At 43.5% G+C, this 15,719-nt stretch overlaps 1 long non-coding RNA gene across 1 annotated transcript in view; it reads left to right on the top strand.

Moving 5' to 3' along the window:
- The window catches only part of LOC128328722 (uncharacterized), a 36,845-nt gene that overhangs the window by 19,009 nt on the left and 2,117 nt on the right, over positions 1 to 15,719 (top strand). Inside the window, exon 2 of the long non-coding RNA XR_008309367.1 lies at positions 15,602 to 15,670. This is a non-coding gene — a long non-coding RNA (uncharacterized LOC128328722). The remainder of the gene's footprint in view (positions 1 to 15,601; positions 15,671 to 15,719) is intronic.

Below are 15,719 nucleotides of genomic sequence, written 5' to 3' on the forward strand. Positions count from 1 at the left end.
TGTGCTGCTGTTTGTAAAATAAGATGTAATTTATCTAACAAGGAGTAGAATGTAAGGTAGCTTGTCGAACTGTATTGTGGATCATGGTTTGAATTTATGTATTACAACTGGTTATAGACCAAATAATTTTTTTATATTTTATATATATATACATTTTTATATGTTGCTGGTCATAGACCATAATGAAGAACTGAACTAAACTGACCAATGCCCATGATCACAGTTACGGGGATCGCTTGCCTCTTCAGATTAACACTGCTGTAACCATGAGCAATGCAGTGAGAAGTGGGGTGAGTGATGCTCTGAGGTGGGACTTCCAACCCATTTTGTAACACTATGGGGCCTTTTAAGCTTGACATAGCCTAGGGCCTCAGCCTGCCTTAATCCAACTTTGGTGGGTTGTTTAAGCCTTTCTTCTCAAGCCATTTGTCCGATCCAACATCATCCCTCTATATGCCTCTGAAGGAAGAAAAGCAGATTGGAAGTGGGTGAAAGGGAAAGGTTAAGCAGCATCTCATCTAATCCCAATTGCAGGTTCTTACAGCTCCTTTCATGTCAAATACAAACAAACATTAGAAGTAAGGAAGAATCATGGGACTACCCATCACATGCAGTTTGATCTTGAGCTACTCCTTTGCACTAGTTCTAATATACACAGGGGATTTGGAAGGGGAAAATCTTTCCTCACTCACAAAACATCTTAAGAATAAAGAGAATTTCATCTCAGAGCATAGATACCAAAACTGTGTTTGGACATTAAACAAACTACAAGGTATTCTCCTGCTACAGAACTTTCCCATATAAGCAACAAGATCACATTAATTTCCTCTTAATTCAGCTGTTTCCTAATAGGGATGTGCACGAACCTGTTCGGAGGCCCTTTTATGGGCCTCCAAGCAGGTTTGAAAGACCAGTGGTTCAACCGGTTCAAAGGCAGGGGGGATACCTTTAAGGGGTGGGGAGGTTCTCTTACCTCCCCGCCCCCGGTGCTACGTTTGCCCTGCAGGCGCTGCTGTTTAAAAGGATCCTGCAGGGTGACAACATACCTCCCTGCTGCCCCGTTGTCTCCTCAGACTGGAAGTGATTGGAAGTATCCGGCACGAGTGTGAATGTCGGGTGCACGCATGCGCACGGCATGCTCGCTCACACACACATTTGGCGCATGCGCAAGTGAGCGCAACATGCATGCACATGTGTCCGACATGACCACATGCCCCAGGATGCAATGGGGTTGCAGCGCACCTCCCTACTGCTGGAACCTTTTAAACTGCAGCACTGGCCTGGGAAATGCGGAGGGGGGGGTAAGAGCACCCTCCCCATCCCCAGTACTTAAAGGTATCCCCCCTCCACCCTCGAGTCACCCCCCCACCGGTTCCATGCATATCCCTATTTCCTAGGCCAAAATCATACAGATTATGCATCTGAATATTTTTTATTTGAATATTTTATATAGTTATAGAAATGTTAAATAATGAACTTGGTAACGTGTAATGAATTGAATCCTTAAATGTATTATATTTATGTTATGCTGATGTGAATGTTTTCTTCTAAAGATTTAAATATTAGTATTTTATAGTAGCAGTGCCATTTGGATAACATAGAAGCAGACATTGTTTATTATTTGCATAAGAGTGTCTGATACACTGCTCAAGAGTACATCAGCCTAGTAATGTTGCTTTCCAGTGGACTTCTGCTTGTTTAATGCAATTTGTGAAAAATTCGCATTTGCCCAACTTGTGCAACTTACGCAAATTGTGCATATGCAATGTCATTAGCCTGACATACTCTTGTACACAGTATGTAAGCCAGTAAACCTACTCACCCAGCACGAGCTGCCAGGTGGCTGCTCCAGTTACCCAGCTCTTCTACCCAGGACTTTACCAAGGTAAAATGAATGTTAATTCATTAACTTCAAAGGGATAGTTGAAATTAATTCAAGATTTTTCCCTCTTTGCTCCACCCCTCCCCCAGCTCGATAATAATCAAATTATTATTATTATTATTATTATTATTATTATTAATTAAAAACACACATAAAGAGCAAATATGTTTTATGCAAGGGCAGTTCCCTAGTTTTCTAGATAAGATTAATTATGTAACATATGTATGATACAACCAACATCTGTAATTTTGTGAATACTAATGCTCTCATGTGAATGCTGTGGAATCTCTCTCTGTGTGTATTTCTCCAACCCCTACTTTGGTGACATAAACAAATAAATACTGATAATCACATTTAAGTGGATATTATCAATCACTGGGATTTTGGGACATTCATTATATCTGGTTGGGACTGTCAACATGCCTGTGTGAATGTTGATAGTAATCACATTTGAGGCCTTCACTGTAACATATATATTACACACACTACATACATGTCTATAAACTTGATGTTCTAAAGATACATCCCCCACCACCACATCCCTTCCATGGAGAAATTTCACTAATCATATCAACATTATTAGAATGCAGAATTCCTGCAGATGTTTTGCCCGAGAAGGATGCACTCATTTTGTATCCAATTTCCCTTTAAGAACTGGTGGCAACATAAAGATGTGTGAACCTCTCATTCCCTGAAAAGTTTCGCTTATTGAGGTTGATAGAACTTTTTTGAAAATCCCTACAGATGTTTTATCTGAACAGGATCCTCCAAATTCTCATCAGCCACTACTGTTGCTACTTCCACCACTGGATGGGTAAATGAAGGGTTAGTGGGGAGTATGTTTTAGGGCTGGTGAGGATGGTTGGTGGGCACTGCCAGTCAAAGAATTCTTCTGAATACAAACTCAGAGTAGAACTGTGGTGCTTTGGGGAGTAGCAATTTTGTTAGATTATTTTCAATGAGACTTAAGTGCACTTATTTTAAGTTTCACCATTACATCCATTAGAATGCAGGAAAAGCCATTTGTTAAGATCCAACAAGATACTAGAAGTGTGCCCAAGCTCTTTTGCACACCCAATAAGATTTTTTTAAATGTTTATGTCATTAGAGGTCCCCCCCACCCGTCAGAAGAACCTAAGTGAGAAAGACTGGTGAGATTCTGACTTTGAACTAGGGATGTGCACAAATCGCAGTTCAAAGGGTGATCCGTAACACATCCCCTGCATCTTTAAAATGGAGGAGAGCAGGTGCATTCCTGCTCCCCTGCCACTCGTTGCCACTTCCTGAATCGGCGGCACTCCTCCCAGTGCCAATGGTGTTCTCCCCCAGCTGCACCCACACAACTCTGCCACATATGTGGCCACCACACAAGTTCCCTCCATCTTAAAGGTGTAGGGGATCTGTTATAAATCACCCTTCAAATCGTGATTCATGCACATCCCTACTTTGAACGTCAGTCAGCCATGTAATATGAAAATGCATTTTTGAAATTCCGTTAAATTTCAAAATTGATTTGCCATGTGGCATGAGGAGAAACAGTCTGATACGCGCTGGCAATGTAAAACTAGTCACTTAGTTCTTTGGATCCAGGTGACTGAGCTCTGCACCATACAAACTCAGAGAGCCTTTTAAATATTTGTTCTTCGTTGCACAAAAACAATATGAATTACAAATTACAGCTGTATTCCCACAGCATATCAGCTTCACTCTGCACCCTAGGCCTCCTAGGTTGCACCTCTAAACCCTTTTAATGAACTACATCTAATTAAAAAGCAACACCTGCTGTTGGGTGACAGGCATTGCCTTCTAAACGCATATTCATGTCACCACATTTCCAAAACACGTCTCTAAGTTGTCAGCAGCACTGTGTTCAAAGTTCATTTCTTTTTGAAATGTGTCTTAGAAAATAGTAATGAAGATAAGGCATCCAGCTAGTTCAACAATTTATTACTATTTCTCCCTTCTTTCAAGAATAAGTCTGATAAAACAGTTAACTTATATGTTAAATACTGGTAGCAGGGGAAAACCTATTTACTTATCTGTCATGGTCTGCCTAAAATTTGCAGCTCAAGATCTGATTAAGTATTCCCATTGCACAAACACAATATTCATCATAAAACTTCTGGAAGTCATCAGGGTTTTGAAGAAGATTGGCTCTAGCTAACATAGACAATATATTTAATTTCCTCCTGGACTTCCTTTTCCCCTTTAAAATGATCATAAATAAAGTCTCTGCTGCTTCATACTAAGGAAAACATCCCAGCCTCCACTGCATTCAGCACCAGACATGGTAAAGGATGTCTTGACCATTTCCCACACGTTTTGTCTGTACTGTATAAATATAAATAGCCTGCTGTATACACAATCCTTTCTAAAAATCAGTGACCCAGAGCTCATTAGGCTGAGTACATTAGATCAAGAGTGTTTGAACATTATCAGAATGAACCCCCAAAGGGATAGAGTAAAGTTTAATTAAATCCAAATTAAATATAAGGCATTAGATAAATTTATCCCTGAAAGGGGGTGTTGGGGGTGCATGGAAATGGTTTCTGCAGTTTGTTTTGAATTTGAACCAAATTCAAACTGGACCTTGGGTTTGAGAAACTGATTCTATTGAACCAGCTGCTGCTTCTGTTAGAATTCAAACCGGATCAACCATGGGGAATAATGGGGACTTGAACCAGCCCATTCTTCCCCATGGGTAGCACTTGGGGCACCAAAGTGGGTTGGGTGGTAGGGCATGATGGGTGCTACCTATCATCCAACCCACAAAACAATCAGGCAATCAGGCAATTTTTAATGATATGTTTGAATTTTTTATGGCTTAGTAGGTCAACACTAACCCTATTAGGGTTAGGATTAGGGCTGATCTGACCCCCCAATTTTTTTAAAAAAAAATAAAAATCACCTGATTACCTGATTGTTTTGTGGGTTGGATAGTAGGTAGCATCCATCATGCCTTTCCACACAACCTGCTTTGCTGTCCCTAGGCACTACACATAGGGAATAATTGTCTGGTTCAAGTCCCCATTATTCCCTATGGGTGAAACAATACAAAAAGGGAATCTCTCAGAACAGAACACACGGTGCACAAAACAGTTTTTTAAAAAAATCACTGACCCTGACTCTGCCAGCCACCATGCCAGGTGTGCAGGCTGAGTCATTGTCAGAAATTGCTCTCTCACACACTCACACACACACACAACTCAGTTGCAACAGCAGCAACTCCCTTTGCAAGCAACACCATAAGCTGCTCAACTGGTACAACCTAGGAACATAGGAACATAGAACATAGAAAGCTGCCATATACTGAGTCAGACCATTGGTCCATCTAGCTCAATATTGTCTTCACAGACTGGCAGCGGCTTCTCCAAGGTTGCAGGCAGGAATCTCTCTCAGCCCTATCTTGGAGAAGCCAGGGAGGGAACTTGGAACCTTCTGCTCTTCCCAGAGCAGCTCCATCCCCTGAGGGGAATATCTTACAGTGCTCACACTTCTAGTCTCCCTTTCATATGCAGCCAGGGCAGACCCTGCTTAGCTAAGGGGACAAGTCATGCTTGCTACCACAAGACCAGCTCTCCTCTTCAGCATCAGCCACATATATATTTTTTTTTACCAAGTACACCTGACAGTTTAGCCACACTTTAAGACTAGTGCACCTTGAAATGCCAATGCAGAATCAGATTGCAGAGCAGAGTCACCAAAGCAGTGAATGAGGCACAAGGCCAGACATGGAGCTCGCACATTCACCAAGAAATCTCACAAAGAGAGAGCTGCCATTGTCCATTTCTCAACATCTGATCTCACAAACAAACCCAACCACCATAACTCTAGTAAAGCAGGCACCCAAAGGTCTGCCTTTCTCCATTTGAGATCCAGCAAAACCAGACTCCAAGCATATTGTAAACTGTGCTGCTGAAAATAGAAAACCAACCACATATTCCCTTCTGAAAAGTCTTCTTTCTTCTCTTTGTGTCTGGAGTGAATTGGCCTCAGTTTGGCTGTGCCCAGCTGTGCTGACAGCCTGCCAGGATGATACATGCCAAGACACCAGTCCACAATCATCATGGGGCCACAGATTGTGGGGGCATGCATATGTGTATGTGGCTGTGCTGCTTGGAAAAAAAGTTAACAGTAGTAACACAGAACAGTAAAACACAAAGTATCAAACCTCCTGACTGCTCCACCATGGCCTCTGATTGGTGCTGGCCCTCAGGGCACCAGTCCACCATCATCTCAGGCCTGGTGATGGGCATGTGTGCATACCTGTCTGTGCCAGCAGCACTAATGAGATGGTTACACATCTGGTTTGGGGGTTGGGCAGGGTGGTAGTGATGTTGCAGTGGGTGGGAGTGACCATGAGTCACTCACCCTCCACATCCAGCTCAGGAAAGCACTGCAGGGGGAAGTCAGCCTTGAGAAAGACCAGTTGCCCCACCAAGCAAGCATCCAGGTGTGAGCAATGGGAGTCACCACGTCTCTGGCCATGGAGAACAGTTTGTGTCCATACACTGTATGGACCTGCATATGACAAATGTACTTGAAACCAAGGAGCCTATGGCCAGGGAACATAGAAGACTCCCCTCTGGAGTGCCTGCTGCTGCCGCCATGGCTGCTCTTGTAGAGAAGTGCTACAAGATAGCAGCCTACTTCCACAGCAGTGAGACAGGTAGGCGCATGCTACCCCTTGCTCTGGAATGCTGGTTGGCAGGCAGGAGAGGAGCCCTCTGGCAACAGTTGCCAAGCCCGGTCAGAGTTGGTAATGCATTGCCCAAAACTGGACCAGATCCATCTCCAGGTCTGCCACCACTAGCTCCTGCAGATACTGAAGAACGCTCTTCTCGGCACCGCTGCAGGGCACCATTGGCGCTTCCCATAATCCTGGCAAGGCACCCCCATTTGAACCACAGGGTGGAATGCATGAGTGGAAGTGCCAGCTGTGTTGGCACTTCACCACATTGCTGAACTGGGAAGTGGTGGTGGTGGTGGTGGTGGTGGTGGTGCTGCTGCTGGATTACACACTACAAGTTGGCGCTCTAGCACCCTCCTCCTCGTTCTGACCCAGCTTCCTCTCCTCTGCATGCCTGACCTCTTGAACCAGGAGGGCCCTCCACCTGGGCAGTTCACTACGGGTGGCAGTGTTGCCCTTCATAGTTGGGTCACATGGACAGACCAAACCATGCTCTGCTGATTGATCCAACTTGCAGCTGATCCAATCCACCACTCCAGTTCTCAAGCAGTCTGTCAGGGCAAGTGCTTCCTCAGTGGTCAGTATGGTCTGGAGCTCACCCATCACCTTTTCCATGAGAAGATCAGTGGGGAAAGTCTAGCTCAGTGCTGCTGTCTCAACAAACAAGGTGCTCATCACAAGAAGGAACCGCTCAAATGTCAAGACCAGCTCAGAATTGAGCTTGCAGTCCACGTTGGATAGATTGCACACTTCCACTCTACAGTTCATCACCAGGGCCACCTCTGGTGGATGGCCGCCTCTTGTTCCTGCAGGAGCTGGAGCAAGAGAAAGGTGGAGTTCCACCGCATCTCAACATCCCTAGGGACGATGTGTCCAGGTAGGCCGAGCTCACACTGCCTCCCCCTAAGCATCCACCTACCCTTCTCACTGTGGTGGAAGTAGGCTGCTATCTTATGGCACTTCTCCACAAGAGCAGCCATGGCAGCAGCAGGCACTGCAGGGAGGAGCCCCCCATGTTCCCTGGCCCTAGCCTCCTTGATGCCAAGCACATCTGTCAACCAGGTGTAGAATGCATGCCATACAGTATATGGACACAAACTGCAGCTGGCATGCTGTCCTCAGCATGTTTGCACCATTGTCGGTGACCAGGAAGCCTCAGCAAAGGTTTGGATGCCCAGAAAGCCATTCATCCCCCTGGCAACTGGTGACTGCCAACATCTCATCTGCCATGTGGTCTGTGTCCAGCGGCTCCACATACAGCATAGCCCACCTGGGCTTAAGTGCATGTCCCCTCTCTCACCTGCCCCCACCAGTGCACCGTGAGGGACAGGAAAGCAGCCTGCATCCCACTGCAACTGGTTCACACATCTGTAGTGAAATGCAGACTGGTTTCAGGCTATGCTGACTCCAGCAGCCCTGACACAACCTTCCTGCATGCCCAGTACAGGGAAGGCACCGCCCACCTAATTAAGGTGGTGCATGAGGGGATCTGGTAGTCGGGGGCAAGCAACTGGAGCCACCAGAGATCTCCTCCATTTGGAAAGGCTGGTCACCCAGAGCCATCTTCTCTCCAATGGCACGGGCAATGAGGCACGTCTGTGGGTGACCAGACTGCTTGCTCACTGACTGTACCCACTGCATGACAGGCAACACCCCCTGCTTGAGAGCAGGAGCAGGAGTACATGCCTTGCCACTGCTAGTCGAGGGTACATCGGTTGGACTAGTGCTGCCAGCAGGAGCAAGGACACCTAGATGGCATCATTTATGGTGCCTCCACATCACCTATGTCCCAAGATGCTTGGCATCCTTGCCCCTACTGACCTGTGCCCTGCAGTGTATGCAGACAACATATGTAGGATAACCCTAGTAATGTTCAAAGTGGTCCCACATGGTGCTGCTGCTGCCAGTCCTGGACCATTTGTGTGATGGCGATGCTACTGGGCCTGCTGGTTTGGGGCCACCTCCTCCACCACCACCATGCTCTGTCCAGGGCTGAGAAGGTCCAGGTGCAACAGGAATCATTTCCTCCTGCTCCTCTTCAGTCTTGGACTGGGCGCACTGAGAAGGGGGATTCCTGGATAGGAGGATGGAGTGGGGGATCTGGCTAGGATAGCAGCTGTCAACACCTCTACCTCCACTTGCTTGAGAGTAAGACTCAGTGAACTCAATGGAACTTACTTCTGAGTAAATATACATCAGCTTGTGCTGTAATAATGAGAAAGTACTGGTACTGCCCCATGTTGCCCCGTGCCCTGGAACTCCAATAATGCACTGCACGAGTGTGTGGTGCATTATGGGGATCCTCCCTCCCTGAATCTGCCAGCCACAGCTGCAAGAAGCTGTGCCTGACCAATATGCAGGAAAACAGGGTTAGGATACTGCTCAGTCTCTTAACCCCATTCTGAGGGGAGGCTCCGTAGGCGGGTTTGCCGCCGTGGTGCTGCCAGGATCAGGCACAATCCCAGCGGATCACATGTGCATGCATAACTGAGCTGGGCTCCCTTAGCCTGGTTTGGCATGCCCGTGTGAAGAGCCTCAGTATGTACAGAGAGGCAAGTGCAGACTGCTTTTCCATGCTCTTGCTGCTAGCTGTATGGATAAGCTTACAGCAGGAAGACAGCAGTAAATGTGCCTCATTAGCTTGGGCCTCTATAAGATATTGTTACCTGTTTTTGAAGAAGTGTTTTTTTGTGACAGGATTACATTGGATAATATTTTACCCCAAAGAAGTCTTCAGCCAATACACATTGGGCTCAAATAAACAAATCTACAGCACCATGGGACTTTTGTCTCTTCATTTGCATCTGTATGTTAGCCCCGCCTCTACCCCAGGACTGGAATACAAGTAAATAAAGTCCCATTCAAAAGCTGGCCTGGATCAAGGAATGGGTTAACCAAAAACACCACATGATCCACATGGATCTGCCTGTTGACACCCCTTGCTCCACCTACCATAAGCTGCCCCCACACTACCAACACAATAGGCACCAGCTAGAATAGTAGAATGGATACTTCAGACTCTTGGTAGTGAATCCTGGTTTTGTTTTTATTTAACATATTTTGAATGCTTCCCTACATGGAAGAAGAAGAAAAACAATCCCCCAAATTTGACACAAAAGAGAGAGGGCTGGGCTTGATTCTTCCACCCTTATGTGCTGGTTTTATATTATAAGGAGTTTTGTACAAAGTATTATTTAAAAAAAACATCCCGCACCTTCTGAGTGAAGTGGTACGGTCCATTTTACAACCTCGGGAGTCTACTGCCTCAGTCTGCTGCAAATGTAGACCTGGCTTCAGTTCTGTCTTGTTACCCCTGTTTGTAAAACAGAACCAATAATACAATTTCAGAAATTTCAGTCAAATACCGATGATTAAATAATGTAAATCAAGTGCTGCCAAGTTTTTCCTTCCCTCTGACTTAAGTTTTTGGTTTTTTAAACATCACACTGCTGTCAAGCCATTTTATGAGGCTATAACAGAGTTAAACTACAAACACAGAAGCTAAGCAGCTTATTCCAACAGGGAACAAAAGTATTGTTTCATAAAACCTCATAAATAGTATTATTTTTGTTACTGCAGAGCAACCATTTATAAACAGAAGACATTCAACATTCTAATCTGCTGTTCCTGGAATTCTCTGTAGGATTACTCTTCCCCTCAAAGATTTGATGACTCAGCCTGTTCAGGCATTACATTATGAACATGGCATCAGATTAGCTCAATAGCCACAACACATAAACTAAGAATCAGAAAATTAGCACATGTCAGTATTCCCAAGACATTTGCTGAGTTCTGAGTACGTTCCATGTCACGTCTTTAGAGGGCATCTGCTCTTTCTCTGTGCCCAAGGCACTATGGGGAGAAGTCATGTAATATTTATTTATATATTCGATTTTTATACCGACCTTCCGAGCAGGCTCAGGGTGGTTTGCAATTAAAAGACAAAAATCATTAAAAACAATTAAAACAGAAATACAAATATAAACACCAATTTAAAAACATCTTAAAAAACAATTAAACTATCAAAACAATTAAAACTCTGAAAGCCAGGTTAACATTAAAACAATTAAAACTAATTAAAAACCCTGAAAGGCCAGGCCAAATAGATGAGTTTTAAGGGCTCTCTTGAAAGACAATAAAGAATTAAGATTATGAAATTCTGCTGGGAGTGCATTCCACAGCCCAGGAGCAGCTACAGAGAAGGTTCACCTCTGAGTCACCACCAAACGAACCGGTGGTAACTGGAGATGGACCTCCCCAGAGGACCTTAGTGTGTGGTGGGGGCAGGGGCGTATCTAGGGTAGGGCAGGCAGGGCATGTGCCCCGGGCGCCACTTGAAAGAGGGGCGCAATTTTTTTAAATCAGTTTTTTTAAAAATGGCTACCAAAAACTAAATGGCCACTGCACATGCTCAAATGACCTCTGTGAGGCCCTGGGCCATGCCAGGCCTCACAGAGGCCATTTAAGTATGCACGGTGGCCATTTTGTTTTCAGTGGCCTTTAAAAAAAATTTTTTTTTTTTAATGGCCACCACACATGCTCAAATGGTCCCTGCAAGGCCCTAGAGGCCAGCAGGGGAGGGGGGACCTTTGAAGACCCCCCATGGCCTTTAGAAAGCCCCCCTAAGGGGCTACAGGTTAAAAAATATATAAAAATTAATATAATATAAGTCACGGTGCACATATTCAGATTGACACCATGTACAGAGAATCAGGGCTTGTGAATACTGAACTGAAGCTTATGACTTAGGATTGTATTCATTTGATCATACTTTGCTTCTTGTGATAAGTAAGTTAAATGTGATGTCTTAATAATATGGCTATTAATGGTGAGTTTTTCTTTGAATCAGTGTGAAATCCTTAGTATTAAGGCCCACTGGGAGTTTCTTGCTCTCTTTCTCTCACTTTAACTGTCTTTCTGAAATTCTAGAATATATTCCAAGCAGTGACACAGTTTACTCTGCATATCCATTAATTATTTTCAGAATATCTGGGAAAAGTCAAATTCTCCATTTATTCTTAAAAACTTATGTAATAGTGAAGCTACAGTGCATAGTAGAGAATTAGACAGGCACTTCTGTTTAGTTTTCCAAGTACACCTCCACATAGTATTTGGGTATTTCATGAGCCCCAGCATACTGAAATGTGTAGTTTTCTAGCATTTTTTGGTCTGGCTACATCTACTGCTAAATATTTTTTGAAAGATTAAAAGATTAACGAGATTGACTTGTATTTTTCAGCTGATATTATGGTAAAGTTATCTGAAAGATGGGTGTTAGATGTTTGGACAGGAGGTGCAATTTCAGGTCTTGCCCTAGGCACTATTTTCCCTAGATACGCCTCTGGGTGGGGGTCATGTAAAAGAAGGCGCTCTCTAAGATATCTCGGACCCAAGCTGTTCAGGGCTTTAAAGGTAATAACCAGCACTTTGTATTTTGCCTGGAAACATATTGGCAGCCAGTGTAACTGTTTCAAAACAGGAATAATATGGTCTCTCCGGGTTGCCCCAGATACCAGTCTGGCTGCCGCATTCTGAACTAACTGAAGTTTCCAGACTATGTACAAAGGCAGCCCCACATAGAGCACATTGCAATAGTCAAGCCGGGAGATTACCAGCTGATGCACCACTGTTTTGAGGTTATCCTCTTCGAGGAATGGGCGCAGCTGTCGAATCAGCCGAAGCTGATAGAAAGCACTCCTGGCCATGGCCTCCACCTGAGATACCAAGGTGAGGCCTGGGTCCAGGAGTACTCCCAAGCTGCACACCTGCTCCTTCTGGGGGAGTGTAACCCCATCCAGCACAGGAAGATCTAACTCACCCTTCAGATTCTGAGCCCCCACAATGAGCACTTCCGTCTTGCTTGGATTCAGCTTCAATTTGTTCTCCCTCATCCAGCCCATTACTGCCTGTAGGCAGGCATTTAGAGAATGAGTGCCATTTCCTGAAGATGAAAAGGAGAAGTAGATTTGGGTGTCATCAGCATACTGATAACACCCAGCACCAAACAGTGGATGTGTAGGAGTTTTGATGTTTGTGTATAATTTTAAATGAAATATCATCCTGCCATTCCTACATCCTGCCTCTCTTTGAAAAAAAAAAGATGTTTGTGTAATACCTAGTGAAATGTCATTATGGGATTCTATTTTCTGTTGGCTTGGAGTAGGAAAATAATAGATTTTCCCTCTGGTTATTTGGACCAAGGCCATCATTTTAAATGACTTTGATTCTAAGTCACTGTATTTATTTGAACTTGTCAAAATAAAACATTTCAAGCTCATACCAAGAGAAATATACAAAGGAATAAAATATCATTCTGATATAACCCAATATTATGGACAGGACAGATAGAAGAAACAATTTGTTATCTTCTTCCAAGTATACTACTATTTAAAGAAAACTTTACACTTCATAAACTTAACCCTATTTAAAGGAATTTGACATTTAAACAAGCTTCCCTTGAAAAATCTTAACACTTGGCTAACCTTCCAAGGAAAAGCTGAGAAAATTGGACAGTCATACTTTGTTCACGAAGTTTCTTGTAAATACTGTGCCTGTTTACTTGAACTCCCAAGAACCAAGTTTCATATCTTGTATTAAGACTGCAACTCACTCTAATTAGGGGTGTGTATGGAACTGATTTTGCCAGTTCATTTCAAATCCAAACCAGATTCAAACTGACTACGTCTGGTTCTGGTTGAACCAGACTCAGTCCAGTGCAACCTCTAGACCGGTTTGGGGGTCTAATAAAGACCCCCGGTTGGGATCTACTAATAAAGGGGAATCTGGTGATGATTCCTCTTTACCAGTAAAAGGGGGGCAGCGGGGCTTCCCTAAGACTAGAGAGGGGATGGGTGGTGAGTCAGGGGAACATATCTCAATTATCAGTGGTGGCAGCAGCTGCAGTGCCCCCACCCCCAGCTTCCCCCAGAGTAGCCCTCGGGCCTTCTCTGGTCCATTTTAGTGACCTCTGGGCATGCATGGAGTTCATTAGAATGGGCCAGAAAAGGCCTGAACTGGACTGATGCCAGCCCTGGCCACTCTGGGGGAGGCCGGGGGGGCGCTGCTGCCACTGCTGAAAATTGAGTTAAGTACCCCTGACTCCCCTCCCTGCCCCTTTACTGATAAAGGGGAATCATCACCAGATTCCCCTTTATCAATAGACCCCCAAACTGGTCCAAACAAGTCCAGTTTGAACCAGGATGGTTCAATTCAAACTGTGGTTCGAATCAAGCCAGTTTGCACATCCCTAACACTAATTAGTGAGAGCTGAGAACATAGAGCAGAAACTGTTCAATTTTGCCTAGGTTTAGGGAAGGTGAAACAAAGAAGCTCTAATGTGAAGCTTGCTACACATTAATAATGTTTGACAGCTCATATTTTTATAGCTTCTATCAACAGATATTTTGATAGAGAGGTAGTGCCAGGAGAATGAGGGGAGTGTCAGTGCCATATTGGGGTGAGGGGATGAGGCCACAAAGGAAGGCAGGGCAGAATATTGCAGCTATTGTTTATTTATTGTTAAATTTCTATACCACCTTTCATTAAAAAAAAATCTCAAGGCAGTTCACTCAAAAGTTAAAACAAGTCTATGAAAATTACACCATTAAAATATTAAGCTAGAGTATAAAATATGGATCTGATTTAAAAGTTTGAAAAAAATAAGTGCAATATAACCATAAAAAAATACAAAGCAGCAGCAATTGTTTATTGTTTCCTTCTCCTCAAGCGGCAAAAGGTGTGAAACTTGTCCTGTTCTAGGGCCATTCTTCTGTCAGTTCCAGCCCTACATACCCAGTGAAGCATGCTTCACACATGTAGATCTGAGACACATTGATAGAAATGTAAATGGACATAAATTCAATTATATTTATAATTAAATAATTTAATTATATATATTTGTGACAGGATAAGACTTCCAAGCACAGACCAAAGCAAGTAGTAGAGGATTTATTCCATTCCTAAGGCATGTAACCATCTTACAGCATGGGAAGAAAAGGGTTCAGTCACTTGCCTTAATAGATTCCTTGAAAATTTCTGCCATGCAGAGGTTCCCATTTTAATAGCACAAGGGACAAAAGAGATGATGTATTGTGGCTAGTTGCACAGTCATTGATATTTTGTGCTGTTGCGGTCATACACAATCACAACTGAATCTCAGAGAAGGATACAAGTAACATTCCATGAATTTAAACTATTTCGGATTAAAGCAAAGCCTTCCACTCAATTGCTTTTGCACAGCTGGCTCCCGCTTTGAGCACGTCCCTCTTAGTTTTATGCTGCTCATAATACATCAGTTCATTTTCTCGACATTTTCTTCTGTAGGAAACAGACTAAATTAACACTTCAGTTACATCTACCAGAAAAGTGTGGTGGAGCAAGCAACTCAGCAAAGTAACATTAAAAACTGTATATTTTCCTAAAACATAAAGGTACAATTATAGTATATTTAAATTATAATAAGAAAGAGTGATAGAAAGATAATGGTGACATACAATTCCTGTGTGTTTTCTTTTGCCATAGATATCCCAATCTTTTGTCATAGATATTTCACTGAAAAAGGAAAAGAAAAAAACTACATGCACCTCATCAGTCAAAAATTGTGGTCTGCCAGACTTTAGACAACCCCTCCCCTATTTTTGCAGTCACAGGCAGACACAAAAACAACAAATTTATCAACTGCCATCAATAGCTGGTGGGCTGCTTTCAGTATCATGGGTCACAAGGTGTTCAGGCATGCAATAAAGGATCTATTGTCCAGATGAAAAACAGCACTAAAAGTGCTGAAAACCTTCATTTGATAATTTCATGATTGATTGAATTTCATGGCTTATTTGCAGTTGCTTTTCCCCAAAAACTGCTTTGTATTAAGTGTTTCAATGATTTGTACCCCACCCCCCCAAAAATGGTATTTGAACTCACTAAACTTTATGCCATTCTAATTTCCATTAGATTGCGGAGCTCAGTGGTTGTTTTGTTTTTAATCCATTTGGTTTTCCCCCCTGTTGAATGTCTCTTGTCCCATTATGCAGGCTGGAGCATAGTAAATCCCAAAGTACTGTTGCAACAAGTAACTGGGAAGGAAAACCAAAAATCAAAATGTGAGTACACTGAGGAAAAGAGTCTAAATTTTCCTCCCAAGGGAGAGAA

Source organism: Hemicordylus capensis, chromosome 6 (assembly GCF_027244095.1).
Source record: "Hemicordylus capensis ecotype Gifberg chromosome 6, rHemCap1.1.pri, whole genome shotgun sequence".
Lineage (NCBI taxonomy): Eukaryota > Metazoa > Chordata > Lepidosauria > Squamata > Cordylidae > Hemicordylus > Hemicordylus capensis.